The sequence below is a fragment of the Nipponia nippon genome, unplaced genomic scaffold (assembly GCF_047370975.1).
Source record: "Nipponia nippon isolate SJK-2023a ecotype South Korea unplaced genomic scaffold, ASM4737097v1 scaffold_5, whole genome shotgun sequence".
Lineage (NCBI taxonomy): Eukaryota > Metazoa > Chordata > Aves > Pelecaniformes > Threskiornithidae > Nipponia > Nipponia nippon.
The window spans coordinates 93,505,790-93,522,121 of NW_028262369.1; the positions used below are offsets into that span (position 1 = coordinate 93,505,790).

The 16,332-nt window shown below is 41.5% G+C and overlaps 1 protein-coding gene across 1 annotated transcript in view; it reads left to right on the forward strand.

Moving 5' to 3' along the window:
• Positions 1 to 16,332, forward strand: part of THSD7B (thrombospondin type 1 domain containing 7B) — a 540,474-nt gene that overhangs the window by 82,451 nt on the left and 441,691 nt on the right. The window lies entirely within an intron of this gene.

The window sequence follows — 16,332 nt, forward strand, 5'->3', positions numbered from 1 at the left end:
AGACTCAACTTGGGGAAATTAGTTTAATTTATTGCCAATCAAATCAGAGTAGGATAATGAGAAATAAAACCAAATCTTAAAACACCTTCCCCCCACCCCTCCCTTCTTCCCAGGCTCAACTTCACTCCCGATTTCTCCACCTCCTCCCCTCCAGCGGCGCAGGGGGACGGGCAATGGGGGTTGGGGTCAGTTCATCACACGCTGTCTCTGCCGCTCCTTCCTCCCCAGGGGAGGACTCCTCACACTCTGCCCCTGCTCCAGCGTGGGGTCCCTCCCACAGGCTGCAGTCCTCCACAAACTGCTCCAGCGTGGGTCCTTCCCACGGGGTGCATTCCTTCAGGAACAGACTGCTCCAGCCTGGGTCCCCCGCGGTGTCACCAGCCCTGCCAGCAAACCTGCTCCAGCCTGGGCTCCTCTCTCTGTGGGACCACAGCTCCTGCCAGGAGCCTGCTCCAGCGTGGGCTTCCCACGGGGTCACAGCCTCCTTCGGGCATCCCCCTGCTCTGGCGTGGGGTCCTCCAGGGGCTGCAGGTGGAGATCTGCTCCACCGTGGACCTCCATGGGCTGCAGGGGCACAGCCTGCCTCGCCATGGGCTTCTCCAGGGGCTGCAGGGGAATCTCTGCTCCAACACCTGGAGCACCTCCTGCCCCTCCTTCTTCCCTGACCTGGGTGTCTGCAGGGCTGTGCCTCTCATATTCTCACTCCTCTCTCCCGCTGCAGGTGCGCAGGGTTTTTCCCCGCTTCTTAAATACGCTATCCCAGAGGCGCTACCACTGTCGCTGATGGGCTCGGCCTTGGCCAGCGGCGGGTCCGTCTTGGAGCCGGCTGGCGTTGGCTCTGTCGGACACAGGGGAAGCTTCTGGCAGCTTCTCACAGCAGCCACCCCTGTAGCCCCCCCGCTACCAAAACCTCGCCACACAAACCCACTGAGATATTCATTGCCAATATGAAGTATCTCCTAATTAATTTACTTGTTTCTCTTGTGTTTTTTAAAAATGAATTTATCTTACTGATAATAATATGATGTGAGTTTCAGCTCAGACAAATTCAGGTTGTCAAAGCAAATGTTGCACTGAGAGCAAGAGTAGTACTCATGGAAATAACTGGGTCACAGATGACCATGAGGGGAATCAGAAAATTAACATTTTCTTTTACTTCATATTAATTTTATGTGATTGAGAGCTTTCTGCATCTTTGAGTTGGCCATTGTCAGCCTCAAATCTGAGTTTTATATTTTTACATTCGTAACTTTTAAATTCCAACAGCTTTCCTATGAGTTCATTTTGTTTGTGTGAACTTGTAAGAAATTATATAGTTGAACTTTATCTTGTAACTTTTAAAAGAGAGTTTGTTGGTGGCAGGTATAGGATATCACCATGTTAGAACTCTCCATGAGTGGAAGTGGTGGTGGTTTGTTCTAGAGAGACCCAGGTATGACGCTCATCCCACTGTGCATGAAGCCAACTGCATTCTGTCTGCTACGCAAGGCTCATTTTCTCTCTCAGCGTGTTCGCTGGCAGAAAGCGTGCGCACAGTGAATAAATCTGTCAAGCTTTTAATACGCCAACATATACATATATCCATACACACACACATACACAAACACAAAGAGATACGCAGACACACATAGGTCTGCGTAGTGATCTTTCTTTGTTTTAGAGAAGACAAAGTCGGGCAAGTGCAACATAAGCACGGAGAAGACAGCGCATTTTCCTTCTTGAGGGAATTCATTCCGGAGGCCTGTGTCACCACTTCAGGGTATTTGTACTCTAGTACAGATGAATAAGTGTCCTCATTATGATCACGTTCTGAGGTTTCTACACCATGAAGTTATCAACCACAGTCTTTACCCTAAAGGTGTATAAAATAATTTATACATCTTGCTAGCAAACTGGGGAGCACCATATGATTAAAATAAATGACCTTGAACTTTATTCATCGTTCTACTGGATGTCAAGGTAGGACACGTTTAATGCATTCATGACAGTCTGTCATGTGTTGCTATATTTTGAATTGTTAGCGTTTCCTGAGGGACAGCACCTTCATACTCAATATGCACTGCATTGTTATAATCTAGTGGGTACGTGGCAAAGAGCAACCTCTCGGGTCTGATCCTAGAGGAGGATCACATAGGGGGTATCTATATTTAGTGCACTGGAGGCGTTCCTTTTAGCTGTGGGTTTTCTGTGTCTGCGCTTGAGCGGTGCAGTCTAGAGTCTCTGCGCTACTGGCGTGCAGGAGGCAGTTTCACAACTGATGGAAACCAAGGTTAAGTTGTACGCCAAGCACCGTGCAGAGAGCGATACTCACAATGTGGATGCAAGGTACCTCCTCAAAAGGAAAGTGCATCTTCTCTGAGGATGGTCCCCCACCAGTTTGCTTTCTGCATCTGGGATTTTGTTAGTAACAGGAACGTCACGGTGGTGATGGGATTGATGAATTCAGGGCTGACTAGGGTCCAGATTATAGGTAGGTACTGAAGTGTTCCTAGGTCTTTGCCTTTGGACTGCTTTTTAAGGAGAGTTTACTAAATGCTTGTCAGGGTCAAAGGTGAGGGTCTGACAGATAAGAGCTAGATTCGCCAAAACATCTGTCTATTTTTAGTGGATAGGACTTGGTGAGACTTGCATTCTGTTATCGGGTACATGTAGCTATTGCACCCCATAACAGAAATTGTTGTTCTCAGATGGGAAAGTCTGTAACCTCTCCATGATCCCCTGGCACTATTGCCATGTAAGGCATTAAATAGCGATAGAGGTGTGACCAGTACAGCATCCAAATGCTTGCCTAGGCTGACACCACTGAGGACTACATTAGGAGTCCCTCATCTATTCTGTTGTAACGTACATATTTTTCTTCAAAGGTATTCAGCAACATTCATACTAGGAATAGCATTTAATTTAAATTAATACTGTAATTTATTAATTACATAAAGTAGACCTTAGTTCTCTGGACCACTGCAGAACTCGCATTGATGGTAAAGTAGGATTGGATTCCCTATCTTCCTTTTATTTTGGTATTTTAATGGTCTCCCATGCAAGTTAAGTTTCAGCCCTTACCTAATTAAAGCTCAAATTTATTAACTCAGACAAGATGTTCACGAAATTGGGACCTTCAAGCTGCAGTGCTAATTTCCTAATGCTCCCACCTTACTACACTAGAAATTATATAAACTCTTAATTTTCCCTTCAGGAATCCTCAGTAACCTGTATGAGCTCTCTAGCTCTGCCATGAAGTTTCATTTGTATCTGTGGTGATTATTTGAAACACTGAGTCTTGCTTGTAATTCAGCTAGATAAGGCTTCTCCTGTGTTGTGATTTTACCTAATAGTGATGCAGCTTCTCCACGCACCAAATGAATAAAAGCATGAGCTCCAGTGGCTGCAGGAAATGTTCTGTGGTTAAATATTTCTTTTTCATTTGTTTCTATCTTCAGAGATTACATGCGATAACAAAGATTTTAAAAGACCCTTTCCTTATTTCTTGGATAACCACAAGAAAGAAAAGGGACAGATATTTGAAGGGGATAAGAAATGAAAAGAACAGTACGACGTAGCACCCAGTTCTGGATATTGATTTAACCCCACTTTAAATCCAGCACTTGACTACAAAAAGCCTGCTGCCGGCTGCATTTCTACTTAAGAGAGATTCTCTACAAACTTCCTCATATTCAGTTCATGTGAGGAGGGAAAACAGCTGGAACTTGTGCGGTTTACTGAGTAGACAAGTCCCGTGTGCTGGAGCCAGGGAGTATCCTGCATTTAGTCTGGGCTCAAGATTCTGACTCATTATGTGACCCCGAGCAAATCATTTGACCTTCTTGATCTTCTGCCAGCTCAGATGGAAAACTAGGTAAAAAGCAAAGACTGCAGTGGAAATTCGGTTCTGTAACTGAACTGCATAAATGAAATGAAATGAGTAAACGTACAGGTGTTTCCCTGCACTTACACTGTTGATGCCAATGGGAGCCATAGCAGGATTTAAACAAAAGACAGAAAACAGCAAATGTTTGGCATTTTTTCTGGCTGAGCATAGTCTTTCATAATATGTAGCTTCGCTCCTCACTGGAAACAACCCATTACAAATATGCTAAAATAAAGCAGTTCAATGTGCTGTGCTTACTAAGGCACCATCCACAAGGAATGTGACTTTGATAGTCGCGATCATTTTTTCTGCTCTTATATTTCTCCTTGGTCCTCGGCTTTGGCACGGCATTTGACAGCACTCACTTCCACTTGTCCTGCCTTGAACAGAAGAGCCTTAGAAGTTCATAAACCACTGTGGAAGAGTCTACACAACGGGTAGAAAGGGTTCTCACTGTCAGAATCGCAGGGTCTTATTCCTGCTTCTGCCACTATCTCACACCAGGCCTCTGTTTTTATCTTACCTATCTATAAAATGTTTGCAATCAGACATTCTCTAATATATTGAAATTAGCAGTACTTGGAAATCCTAAGATCAAATACCCAATTAAAAAAAAAAAGAAGTTTTTTTTTTGTTTTGAAAAAAACGTCGTTACTTGTAAAAGTGTGATGAAAGCAATGGCTGTGATAATGTTCAGATTAGGTTTTTAGTGCCTTCAGATGGAAGATCAGAGAAAGACACAGTACAATTAAAAAGAGAAGGGACTAAAGTACATGGTATAGCCTGAGCAGGAATTGAAAACAGACAAAAAGAAAAGTTTTACATTATATTCCTTCTCCGCCCACATTCCCAAAGCTCCTTTAAAAACTGACATTCTGCAACAAATGGTTACAGTTCTGGTTACATCACAGGCCGCTCGATCAAGCTTGTTATGATGTCACCACAGCCACAAAATTATTTCCAGTCTTATTACTCGCATTGCTTTTATAATTTTTCATTATGTATAACTGTTACATTAAAAACTGTAAACACCAACTGTAAGTTTGTTTGACTTTCCACTAAGATTTCAAGAGTGACTGACTTAGTCCTAGTTGTAGTTTTATTGCATTGTTTTATTTTTATTACCATGCTATGGAAAACACGTTCATATTACTGAAATCCATCTGAGAGAGATCTTATTACCTGCAAAAATGTTTTTTGATCTTTATACATCAAAGGTAATCCTTCTCAAGTCTACAATTGGTTTAGGGCCAGCCACGTGAATGCCACTTCTATACTTGTTTTCTAAGAATGGCTATGTCAGAAAACCCCCTCTTCCTCAACGCCCTTTAGTTTACGTGATTTTTGTTTTTCTCTTTAAAAAGGTATAGCTATATATTAATTATATTTATTTGCCACTGGTGCAAAGCAGACTCCAGCCATCAATGCCTTAAAGCATTAACTGGGAGTAAGGAAATTTTATTTACATTGTTATTAAGTCTGGAACACTTTCCCTATTTAGCATTAAAGAATTCTTTTCACATGTATTTTTTCCAGTTAGTATGTGAGCCTGAAATTATTTTGAGCTTTTTGCCTCTGAACATCTATTGTTTCTGGTGGACTTCAGCCTGATGCAAGCTACCTACGGTATAGGCGAGATAAAATCTGAACCTTGAACTAAATCCTATGCTACATAAACTCTTGTCTTTGAAACAGCCGTAAGACTTTCATCTGAGCTTCTGAGAGGAGTGTTTGAAAACAGGACTGAGATCTGAATTTCATGGCCTGATCCTGTCTTGCTGATTTGAGTTGTCCTATAGTTACACTGAAGCTATTTTGATTAGGGTAGTAAAGGAAACTGTTTCTGATTCAGTCTGATTCATCATGCCCAGACTTCTTTCTCATGACTGATTAACCAAAACACCATTTATTGTGTGTGCCAGTTACTATGGTAACCAGAAACACCGAACATCAATGAAACTGATTAGAAATTGCGATTCTTTAGATTCAGAAACATATCTTTTGTGTGGAGACTTCCTTAGAAGTTTGGATTCCTGAGTTAGCTTTGGGAAAGCAATCTCTAAACTTGCTCCCGCAAATATCTATGGACATAGGCGCACACTAGTAATTTCTATGTGCAAATTAGCATTTTCAGAAGAAGCAAACAACAGCAAATCATGTGTTTAAGATGTGGATCTGGGAAGCCTGAGTTCTCTCCCAGATTCAAACACAAACATCTTGTTTGGCCTTGGACCTTGTCACATAAAGAAAGTTTTTTTAAAAGGCCTGTACTTTTGGGCACATCTGTTTTCAGGCACAATAGGTACCTTAAGCCTGTTTTTTTCAGATATTCTGTATATCTGTGGTTTTAGTTGTCGTCTGTGAGAAACCTTAGTTGTTTCCCGCTCTAAAACTCATGTCTTAAAGCAAGGCAATATAGCATAAATACTTTGTTTTCACGTAATAGCCCACTGTGCGGAACATTTTTTCACTTCCCTTTTCTGGACCATTGATGAGGTTTTCTTAAAATAAGAAGGAAGCTGTTGTTTTCTTCTACCAATAGGTTCCAATTGCTGGGTTTGTTTAGTGCTGTCTTTTTCAAACAAGTAACATGAACTAATCAGACCGTTTTCATTTATGAATGAAGATTAGACATAATGGATGTCATTTGACATGAAGATTATAGCAGAATGAATCTAACTTCAAAAATGAACCTCCCTTGGCCTAAATCAATTGTGTGGAAAAGAGAAGCAGCTTTGATCTTGCCTCATGTAACAGTATTCAGTGAATTTTACTATTCCTGTAAGTGCACCTGCTTAGGCCTTGGAAGAGGATGCTAAATGTATGCAGAAGTTGTCTTTGCACTTACTCTTTTACCTGTGAAAGGATATCTCCCTGTTTGTTATCCATGTCTGGAGTGAGATTCCATTATTTTCCCCTCTGTTTACAGGAATGCTTCAGGGACAGGCAGTAGCTCCTAATGTCTTAGCCCTTATAAACTCCTAGTAGACAAGTTCAGAGATCTTAAATACGAAAGTAGTCTGGCTAGACTATGATGGAGAGAAGCTTAACATTGCCAAAGGCTGAAACACTAATGTGGTGGGTTCAGTATGAGGTATCTGAGATTTTAAAAAAATTTTTTTCCCCACAAGGAGACCCAAAATGAGCTAGCATGAAGAATGAATTCACAAATTCCCTATAGAATATGATTTGTCCCTGCCATGGGAAGGTCACTGGTAGGGCAGCGTAGGTAGGATTAGAGATACAGACTTGGCTTGATGATTTATTTTTAGTTTGAAACTAATATCATTTTTCTGTTACAGTGCTCAGTTGCAGTCCATGACAGATGGGAAGAATCCACAGCCATTTGAACTGCTTATAATATTTCAGCATTTACCACTGAAACCCTGTAGTTCATTGTGTGTTATTTTAGAGAGAAGTGATTAAAACAAAAAAATAACATAAATAACATTTCTTTATTCTCCCCCCTCTTCTCTCTTTCTCTCTTTCTCCCCTTCTTTTCTTCTTTGGAAGGGCTCCAAGAGATACATTAGGAAGTCTAATGCCAGATGCCAACAAAGACTGAACTACTATCAGGATAAGACTTTTAAATATTTCTTTGTTAGAACATAAATAGGGCATACAAATTAAAGACTTTTTTATTTTACTGGATTACAGATAAAATGCTGAATACCGAGTCATCTCAGTCAGACATTAAGCTTTTTGAAAACATGCCACTTGACTTTAATAATTGTGTAACAGCTTTTTATCCAAAGCTTTGTTTAAAATAAAGCTTGGGAGTTTGACACCCAGACAGGTTTGTTCCAATCAACTTATAATAGAAGTTTTTAGTACTCCTCCATGTACTTTAAAAGGTGCTGAAGGATTGTTAAACACACACTGAGACTCAAGGAAGCGATTTTATTTTATCTGAGAAAATTATCCAAAATATGGCAGAGGAGCTGATAGAATTCAGGACTCTTGACTCTGTTCAGCACCCTAACTTTGGAAGATACTGCTTCATTATTCCTGTGCTCCGTGGGAATATTAACTTCAGCAAAAACTCGTAGAAGAGTAAACTTGTACTTGCCAACATTCCTTTGCTATTGATACTTACGAATGGATAAAAGCATGAACAAGTTACAGACTATTCTTTATCATTGCCTTTACGGTGAGTCTCTCCCAGAAGATGATGAAAGCTGGAAGGACTGCCAGATAACAGCCTGGCACTTGTTTGACTGTGCAGAAGTAGTATCCTAAATACGAAAAATTCCTATATTCCTCTAATAAGCATAAACTACAACGTGGTGAATGACATACTACATGACAGTGCTAAAATGCAGAAAGTGTCCAGGGAGGTGGGTTCAAGCCTCAGTCATGGAACCGGCACTTTTATGGCCTTGTTGGATGTGAAGCTACATCATATCCCACACAGTGGAAACATTAGGTAGGAAAAGGTTATGTAGGAAAATTGCTTAATTTTGGTGTACCAGCAGCAATAATCATACAAATTCATGTATTCAAAGTGGGATGATATCTTCAGGCCCTGCCTAACGTTGCCGTCTCTTTTGTAAAACTCCTTAGCAGACTGGCTAAGATTATAAGACTTAATTAGTGTATGGTAGGTGTGGATGAAAACCTGAGACACTTACCTAATTCTTAGGAACAAGGGATGGGTGAATAGTCAAGTCACAGGGGGAATCCTGAAATCCACTGAAAACAGGGATTTAATGGTGCCACTCATGCATCTAACTTCTGCTAAGGCCACTAATAGTTTCTCTGTAGGTCAACTATTCTCTCGGTGCCTTTCTCCACTATAGCGTACTGACAACTGAGCTTAGGCTACCATATTCATTTGCTGGTGTTGGTGGCAATAGACTCAGCCAACTGCACTGACAGGTATGAGATATTGCTGTCAAAGATAGAGGGGAGAAACTTACCTTGTAAAACAAACTCTGCCCATTTCATATAAAAATCTTCCTCTGCCAAAGGGTTATACAAACTCCAAAGCTAATCAGTACTGCAAAACAAGTGGTCTTTAGTAGACAGCAATTAAGGAATTGGGGGGTTTCTCTAAAAGGGAAAGTCCTTAGCAGTAAAATAGGTGCCATGGAAGTGACAAAGTGATTATGTGGCTTCTTTGGTGTTGAAAGGAAATGCTAGTCAAACTGGCTCCAGGACCCAGCAGGTGGGTTCCCCACCTGAATGGTCCCTGGGACATGTGGCTGCACCTCAGAACAAAAGGAACGTAAACAGTTTTGGATGGGCTCACAGACAGAGTCTGAGCCACGAGATAAAATCTTGAAAGAAAGAGACAAGACTTTAGTTCACTTTTCAGGAGGAAGAGGTTTTGGACTGGGATAGAAAAAAGGAAAACTGAGAATTGTCAAAAGGAACAGTCAATAAAAGTAGAGTAAGATAATTTAAAGATTCAGTGTCCACTGGCTGGTCATTTGTCTCTTGAAAGAAACCACTTCTCAAGTTGCTATTCATCATTAACAGAAACACAATGAGAATTCATTAACAGAAACACAAACCTTTCTTGTTATTAATGCTAACCCATTTTTTATTAGCCAGTTGTTCCAATGTCCCGTGCTTGGGGACAGTTACAGGACGTAAGTGCATCAGTGACAGAAGGGAGGGAACTTTATAAGAATGGGACAGAAAGCAGGTGTGTGATGGACTGTGGAACTGCGGCCTTCTTGTTATAAATAATCTCATCTAGTTTATTGTGTCCTTTTCTGGTCACTTTAATTCTGGTCACTTTTGTTCATGTTAATTTCATTTTCCTCCTCCCATTTTCTGTATTCTAGCGAAGACAAACAATGTTATCGGCCTGAACATCTGATCCGCTTGCTGTTGGATATTGGAATTAGAACCCCACTATGTCATAAACTATAATGAATTCTATTGGGTTTTATGCTCTGGTTTTGCCTGCCTCATTTGATTCCCTGTATATCTGCTTCTCTATTTCACACCTCTCTCTTCTCTTCCAACTAGGTTTTGTTTCTCCCTTTTTTGCGACTCTCATTATGGTGGTGATTCCTGTCCAGTGGACAGCTGTCCACCAGGAACTAGTTTCGCTCCCCAAGTTACTTCTCAGTTGCCCAGCTGTAGTGACGTTCAGTCACTAGTGACCTGGATCCCATTCATACCTTGGACCTGAGCTCAATGCCTTTTTCTGTAATGGGCTCTGATTAGCTGCTGACAGGGGCAGGGAGGAGAAACTACAAATCCTTCTATTGTGAAACAGTCTGGCCTTCCATTCACTGAAGTCAGTGATTCCCAGGGAATCAGGATTGGGTCCAAAGTCTTGAAAGAAGCTTAAGCTATTTAGATTTTCATGTGTAGCAACAGAAATGGCATTCGTGGCTCTCTAAATTATAGCTTCCAGAAGGCCAACGCTGTCGTTTATTCTCCCTTGCCATGCTATCTTAGTTATGAATTCATCATGTTTGAGACCCTAAAATACAGAGTCAAACAATGCCACTTACAATGATCCAGAGTCCTCATTACCTTCCTTCTTTAGCTATGGGCAGCTAGTCTTGCATACATCATCCTAACAATATTTACCCAAAGCCATGAAAACTGATGGAATTGTGCTTTGCCTCTGCTATACAAAGTACACTCTTTAATAGGCACGGGTCAAAAGCAAATTGACTTTTTAGAGGGAAACAGGCTGCTCCTCAAAAACTATTAGGGATTCTGTCATCTGGAATATCCCTACCCTGTTGACCTTATTTACAGATTTCATGAAAAATACAGCATCATAACATTGATGTATAGACCCTCTAGCATTCAATTTCTTTAAAGGATGCCTCCATATGAAATAAGGATGCTGGTCATGAATGCATGCATGCTGAGGCAATACTAATGAGACTAAGCACTGTGGAATATATTGCACACAAAGGCTTTTTTAAAATGTAGTCATACACTTTGGAAATAAAGCAATTTGGCATCTTACCATGGCTACAAATGAGGTAGTGTTATGGGAGGGGGAGTCGGGTAATAAAAGTGACAGTTGTGGAGTGTTATTGACAGCTTTTTTTGTAATTGCAGCCTGGGTCTGCATTTATCCGCATTGTCCAAGCTCTGGTCTTCTTTAGGAGTAAAACACAACCATAGGATGGTAACATTTCATTCGGTCTGTTGGAATAATACTTTCTCGTAAGCAATTAAAACATCTTTTATTATTATTTTTATGCTTTTTATTATGATAATCATGCTCACAACCATAATTCAAATGCTCCAAGGGCCATACAAAGCAAGTAGGTAAGACAGACACAAGGCGGGTGTTGTACAAGTTGAAGGAACAATTGGAGGGCAAGGAAAAAAAGCTGGATTTTTTGGGGGAAACAAGAGGTGGGCTCCATTAGAAGCATGGGTCTGCACAGGGGAAAGTACAGGGAGATGAACCATGCAAGGGAGACAAATAAAGGAAGGGTATTTTAACAGCTATGGATGAGGGCCAAAGCTGAAGTGTAGAGAAAGTGAGGGAGGCTACAGGAAATAATCAGCAAGGAAAAAAACCAGTAGAAATATAGGAAGTACTTTCTGGCTGCCCAGACACCCCTGTTCTGGCTGGCTTGGATCTGATGTTGACCGGGCCGTTCCCTGGACTCTGCCACACTGTGCACGGTGAGGGGCAGTGCCGCCTGCCCCCTGCCCGGCGCAGTTCTGGGCTGGGATCGCTGGCCGAGGGCCGGCACCAGTTTGGCCCAGCGTGCAGTACTGCAGCATTGCGCTGTCTGATGAGACTCTGCAACGGCAGAAAGCAGAGCAGTGACCCCTCTCTCCCCAATAATGACTGCCTGCAGCAACCGAAGTCACAGGTAAAGATGAGAACATGTCCTAAGCTCGAGCAGTTACAGTGGAACGCTTATACCAAAGCATGAAGACAGATATCAGAAATGTTCTTTAATTAGTATAAGCACAGAGATCGTACGTTGCATGGATTACTAGCTGGGGGGTACAAATCACCTATTGAGATTTATTAGGGAGTTACTGAGCAAAGGGGAACTCAGAGATATGAAACACAGGGAAGGGAGGAACACAAATGAAAGAGCATGGCATGGGACTGAGCCTTCACTGATCACCAGTCAACATTTAGAGTGAAGGGATCAGGATTCCTTACAGATTCAGAGTGAACTCTAAGGAAGATTCAAGTGAAGTGAAAACACTGAGCTTAGAAATGCGAGTAATAATGTGTTATTTTGTCCAGAACCGCAAATGGCAATTGCTCTTGGGAACCTGCGCGGTGCGAGAGCACAGACTTACTTGAAACAAACAGGCTTGGGATTCCTGGGCCTGCTGCTGATAAGGGATGGTAAACTGAGAGCCTGCAGTCCAAAAGATCAACCAAACAACAGGGCCTACTGATGCTTAGGCAACTTTGAATGGACATTGGGGAAGCCTAAGAAGCGTCCATTTAAGGGGGTTCTGCCAGGCTTGTGACTTCTCCATTTGTTTTTAGCGTCTCCGTCTTCTCTCTTATTTAAACAAACTTAGGAAGAGAGCCTGGAAAGGCTGGAAGTGTTTATTCTGCTAATCTTTCCTGTAATTCCAGTGAATTCTGTACTTGTCTGGAACGCTCTAATACTGTTTGTGATCCTTGGGTCACAATACAATGGCAATCATTGTAAAATGATAGTCTTTATGAATGTGAATGTATGGGTCATCTTTACCATATATGTATGTCATTAACAAAACGACAGCAAAATACTATGGGGATTATCTAATTATCTTTCAGAATACCTCTATTTTCTCTTTTAAGTTGAAATGTAGGTGCTTTTTTACTTAAATTGGTATCAGTCTGTAAAAGCTATGCTGCATCTTGCAAAGAAAACAATTTATCTGTGTGACATAACTCATCATAATTCAGCATTCAGATGTACAAGAGATCACATATACAAATACATTCCAAAGTGCTTTCGAACAAAATAAAATAAAATACAACTGTGTTTCTGTGATACAAAATTGTCTTTTGCCTGTGACGATAACGTTATCAGGAATAGCGATCTTTAGACTGAAACGAGTATGTTCATTTAGCTTTCATAACCTTGACCAGCAGTGCATTTTGTGTCTGGTATACAGAAATTTATAGCAAGTGTTGCACACACTTTTAGCCTGCATTTTTTGTATGATCAGTAGATCAGAACTGAATGATATTAGTAGCTTAGAGTCAGCAATTCAGTTTAATAGACAACTTATGAAATTATGCACAGCCTTACAGGCCTTTAAAACAATGTTAAAAATCAATTTTATGTTTGGCAAACAGTCAGTGTAGCTCTGTCGATACCGAGTGACGCACTGAGGTCATACAGTGGCAAATTCTGCTCTCAGGTGGTCATGTAATGAAAAAATAACACCGTTAAAATCAGCGGGGTGACTAACTTTACAACAGTAAGGTCCGTCCAGGGAGCCCAGTCAGGAATGAAAGGAGCCAGGGAGAGGACTGGAAACAAGGCTACAACATGGGTCCAAAGTCCAACCAGGAGACAAGGCCAAAGACAGGGCTTAGAGACAATCTATAACCGACACCTGAAGCACGCATGCAGCCAACGGGCTGCTTACCAGGTAGGTCCATGTAGTCAGGAGACAAGCCTGGAGGCAAGCCTGGAGGCAAGCATACCTACAAAGTAGTTCAGGCAAGGGCTGAAAGCCTGGGCTTAAATGGAGCCCCTGGGCCCAGGGGCAGGGGAGTGGGGCGAGGTGAGGCGGGTCGGGGCCATTAAGACCTATTAGTGCCCGCAGATCCCTGGCATTTTAGGAAAGATAGCCCTTTCACCGAAGAGCTTTGTCTAGAGAGAATAATACGGGGAGTTAAAAAAAGAAATTGTACACCTCAGTTTCTCAATATGTCCTAGTAGCGCAGTTATCTCTGTCTTTGCAGAGGCAAAATTAAGTAATCATTTAACTAATATTTTAAATGCTTTTCATAGAAGGAATCACAAAGTAACAGGGGAGTTGAGAGAATAACTGGAAAGCCTATGACGGTGTTTCAAAATTTTGTACCTCTAATACGTGATCACTACCAAAGCGCTGCAAATAGATGACAGAATTTGAAGCTGCTCTGGAGTAATTTTTGAATATTGTATATTAACCTCTATGTTATTCGGGTACTGGATGCATTAACCCAGTGTGTTTGTCTAGAAGGCAGTGGGAGGGTGAAGAAGCAGGAAAAAAGAAATTATTGCTGAGAAGTGCCTTATCTTGAGCCCACACTTGAGAGCTATCGAGGGACAATAGTTGAGCCATTGGTTTTGAGAACTTTGCCTTAATCTCCTGCTGAGTTTACAGTACTGGTTTTATCTAGGAAGGGCAAACCCTGGGAATACAGAAGAATAACCCCCTTGTGACTCTGGGCGTTTAAATGGGATTCTTCCTCAAAAGAGAGGCTCGTGTTTTGTTGGCTGACGTGTGCAATGTTTGAAAAAGTAAGGCCTGTCCATCCTAATGGGTAATGGAGTGAGCCTTTGACAAAGATAAACCAGAAATGTCTCCAGCTTTTCAGAATCACATTTTTTTAATGACTGCTTTGATTCTACAGTTAAATAATGAATGTGTGTGCTTTCGGGAGCTGTTTCGTCAATATGTGTGCCTGTCAGTATGTCATTGACTCTAACGTGGGACTAAACAGGCTGTTAACAACTGACCTAATGCATATATCGCTGATTCCTCTTAAACTGAATCTGTCTGACTGAATAATATTACCGATTCAAAATATCAGTTTTGTATTTATTCCAGTTTAGTGAGTCAGGGCTGGGTACAGACACGATGTGGGTATGAATGATGAGCTTTAGCACAAATGGGGAGATTACAACTGTCTTGCGCCTCCTAGATCCACTCCCAAGTAAATCCTTCCGTATAAACTTATTTCTGTTCTTGGTTGTTGTACTCCAGATTTAATGGTATAACGCACCCTTCAATTTATGCTTTCTGCTTTTTATATTGCAACCATTAGAAGTGAGAAGAAATTCACTGCAGTGTTTTATACTAAACACTTTGTTGCCCCTCATGGGACCTGCTTAATCCTAAATTATTAACTACTATGTGACAAATTTTGTAAAGCTGCGAAATTAAACAAAACAAATGCAACTGTTTACTTGGTAATTATTTACCGTATAATTTCCATGCCACTCTGTAGTACTACATTGCAATTAAGTGATCAATAGTGACTACGAGTGCCAGGAGCACTCACATTAGATCCATGACCTGCAAATAAGCTGTTATCAAATGAAAGGAGCTAAAATGCACAGAAAATACCGAAGCTACGGATCCACACCACAGGTGGGTAATGCAGTCCTCGTACAGCCTGGCTACATGCTCATTGCTGTCTCTAAATTCAGGAAGATCATGCCACTATTTCATTAATCAGAAGCGCTGTATGGGCCTGTAGGCTGAGAAGCTGAGGTAATATATGGCATAGATAGATCAGTTCAAAAGAGAAGCAGATTGTATCTCCGAATGACACTGTTTGTATTCCCAGAGAATTCAGTTTTGTAATTCGTTGGGCGAAGGAGGCCTTGTTTCCAAAGTTATTCACTGAGAAACTAACAGCCAGCGAGTTTCTTTGTCACAAAGGAGTGGAGTATGGGAGTTAGGGGCCTCCTGTAGAGGCTTCACATGCCTGGTAGAAATCCTCCTCTGCCTGGCTCTAGTACATGGGAAGCACTGATATTCCCGCTCTCCTATCAAGGAGAGATGGATGAGGGTGGCAGAACGTATTGCAGCTTTGTATTTGTGCAGCCATTGCACAGTAGAGGGTAAAAGTGGAATTTCTCATTCAGTGTCCTGCTGGTTGTTGGATTCAGTCTTCACCCATTTATTACCGATTTCAGCAGTTCTTACTGTGGAAACGTGGCAGGTATGGTGATGAAACCTCTGCGGACTCTGCCCAAGATTTCCCCTGAATTAAAACTCAGGAAAAGATTCATCTGCAAATTCCTAGAAGGACGGACAAAGATGGTAGCGTGCCAGCCAAGTGACTTGTAGCATGAGAGGTTATACTCGGAGTTTTGCTACTAAACTCTCATTGGAGTAGGACCAGGAGCCTGTTTAAGAAGTCTGCCGCTTTGTAGCACGGGGAGGCCGATGAAATATTTCTCCTGGCTAAAAACTGACTGAATATTTGGAATAAAGGGAGTGGTAGCTTAGAAGGAGAATTTTCATGGTTTTCAAACGATACACCAATGAGTTACTTGTGGTTTCTCCTTGTTTACTTAACCAGTACTTTCTCAAATGTCTCTCTGTTGATTGCTGGCATTGAAATATGAGCAGGGCCATGACAATAGAAAGTGAAAAGGCACATTCCCCAGTTTTTGGGTACATTATTCCACGAATCTCTTTTGTCGTTGCACATGACCAATTGACCTTTGAAACTGTGTCAGAAATAACTCCGCATCTTGATGGATGACACTGACCTTAATAACAATAACAAAAAGCGAGTAAAAAATGCGCTCCCTTTTCTCCGTAATCAGCATGGACTG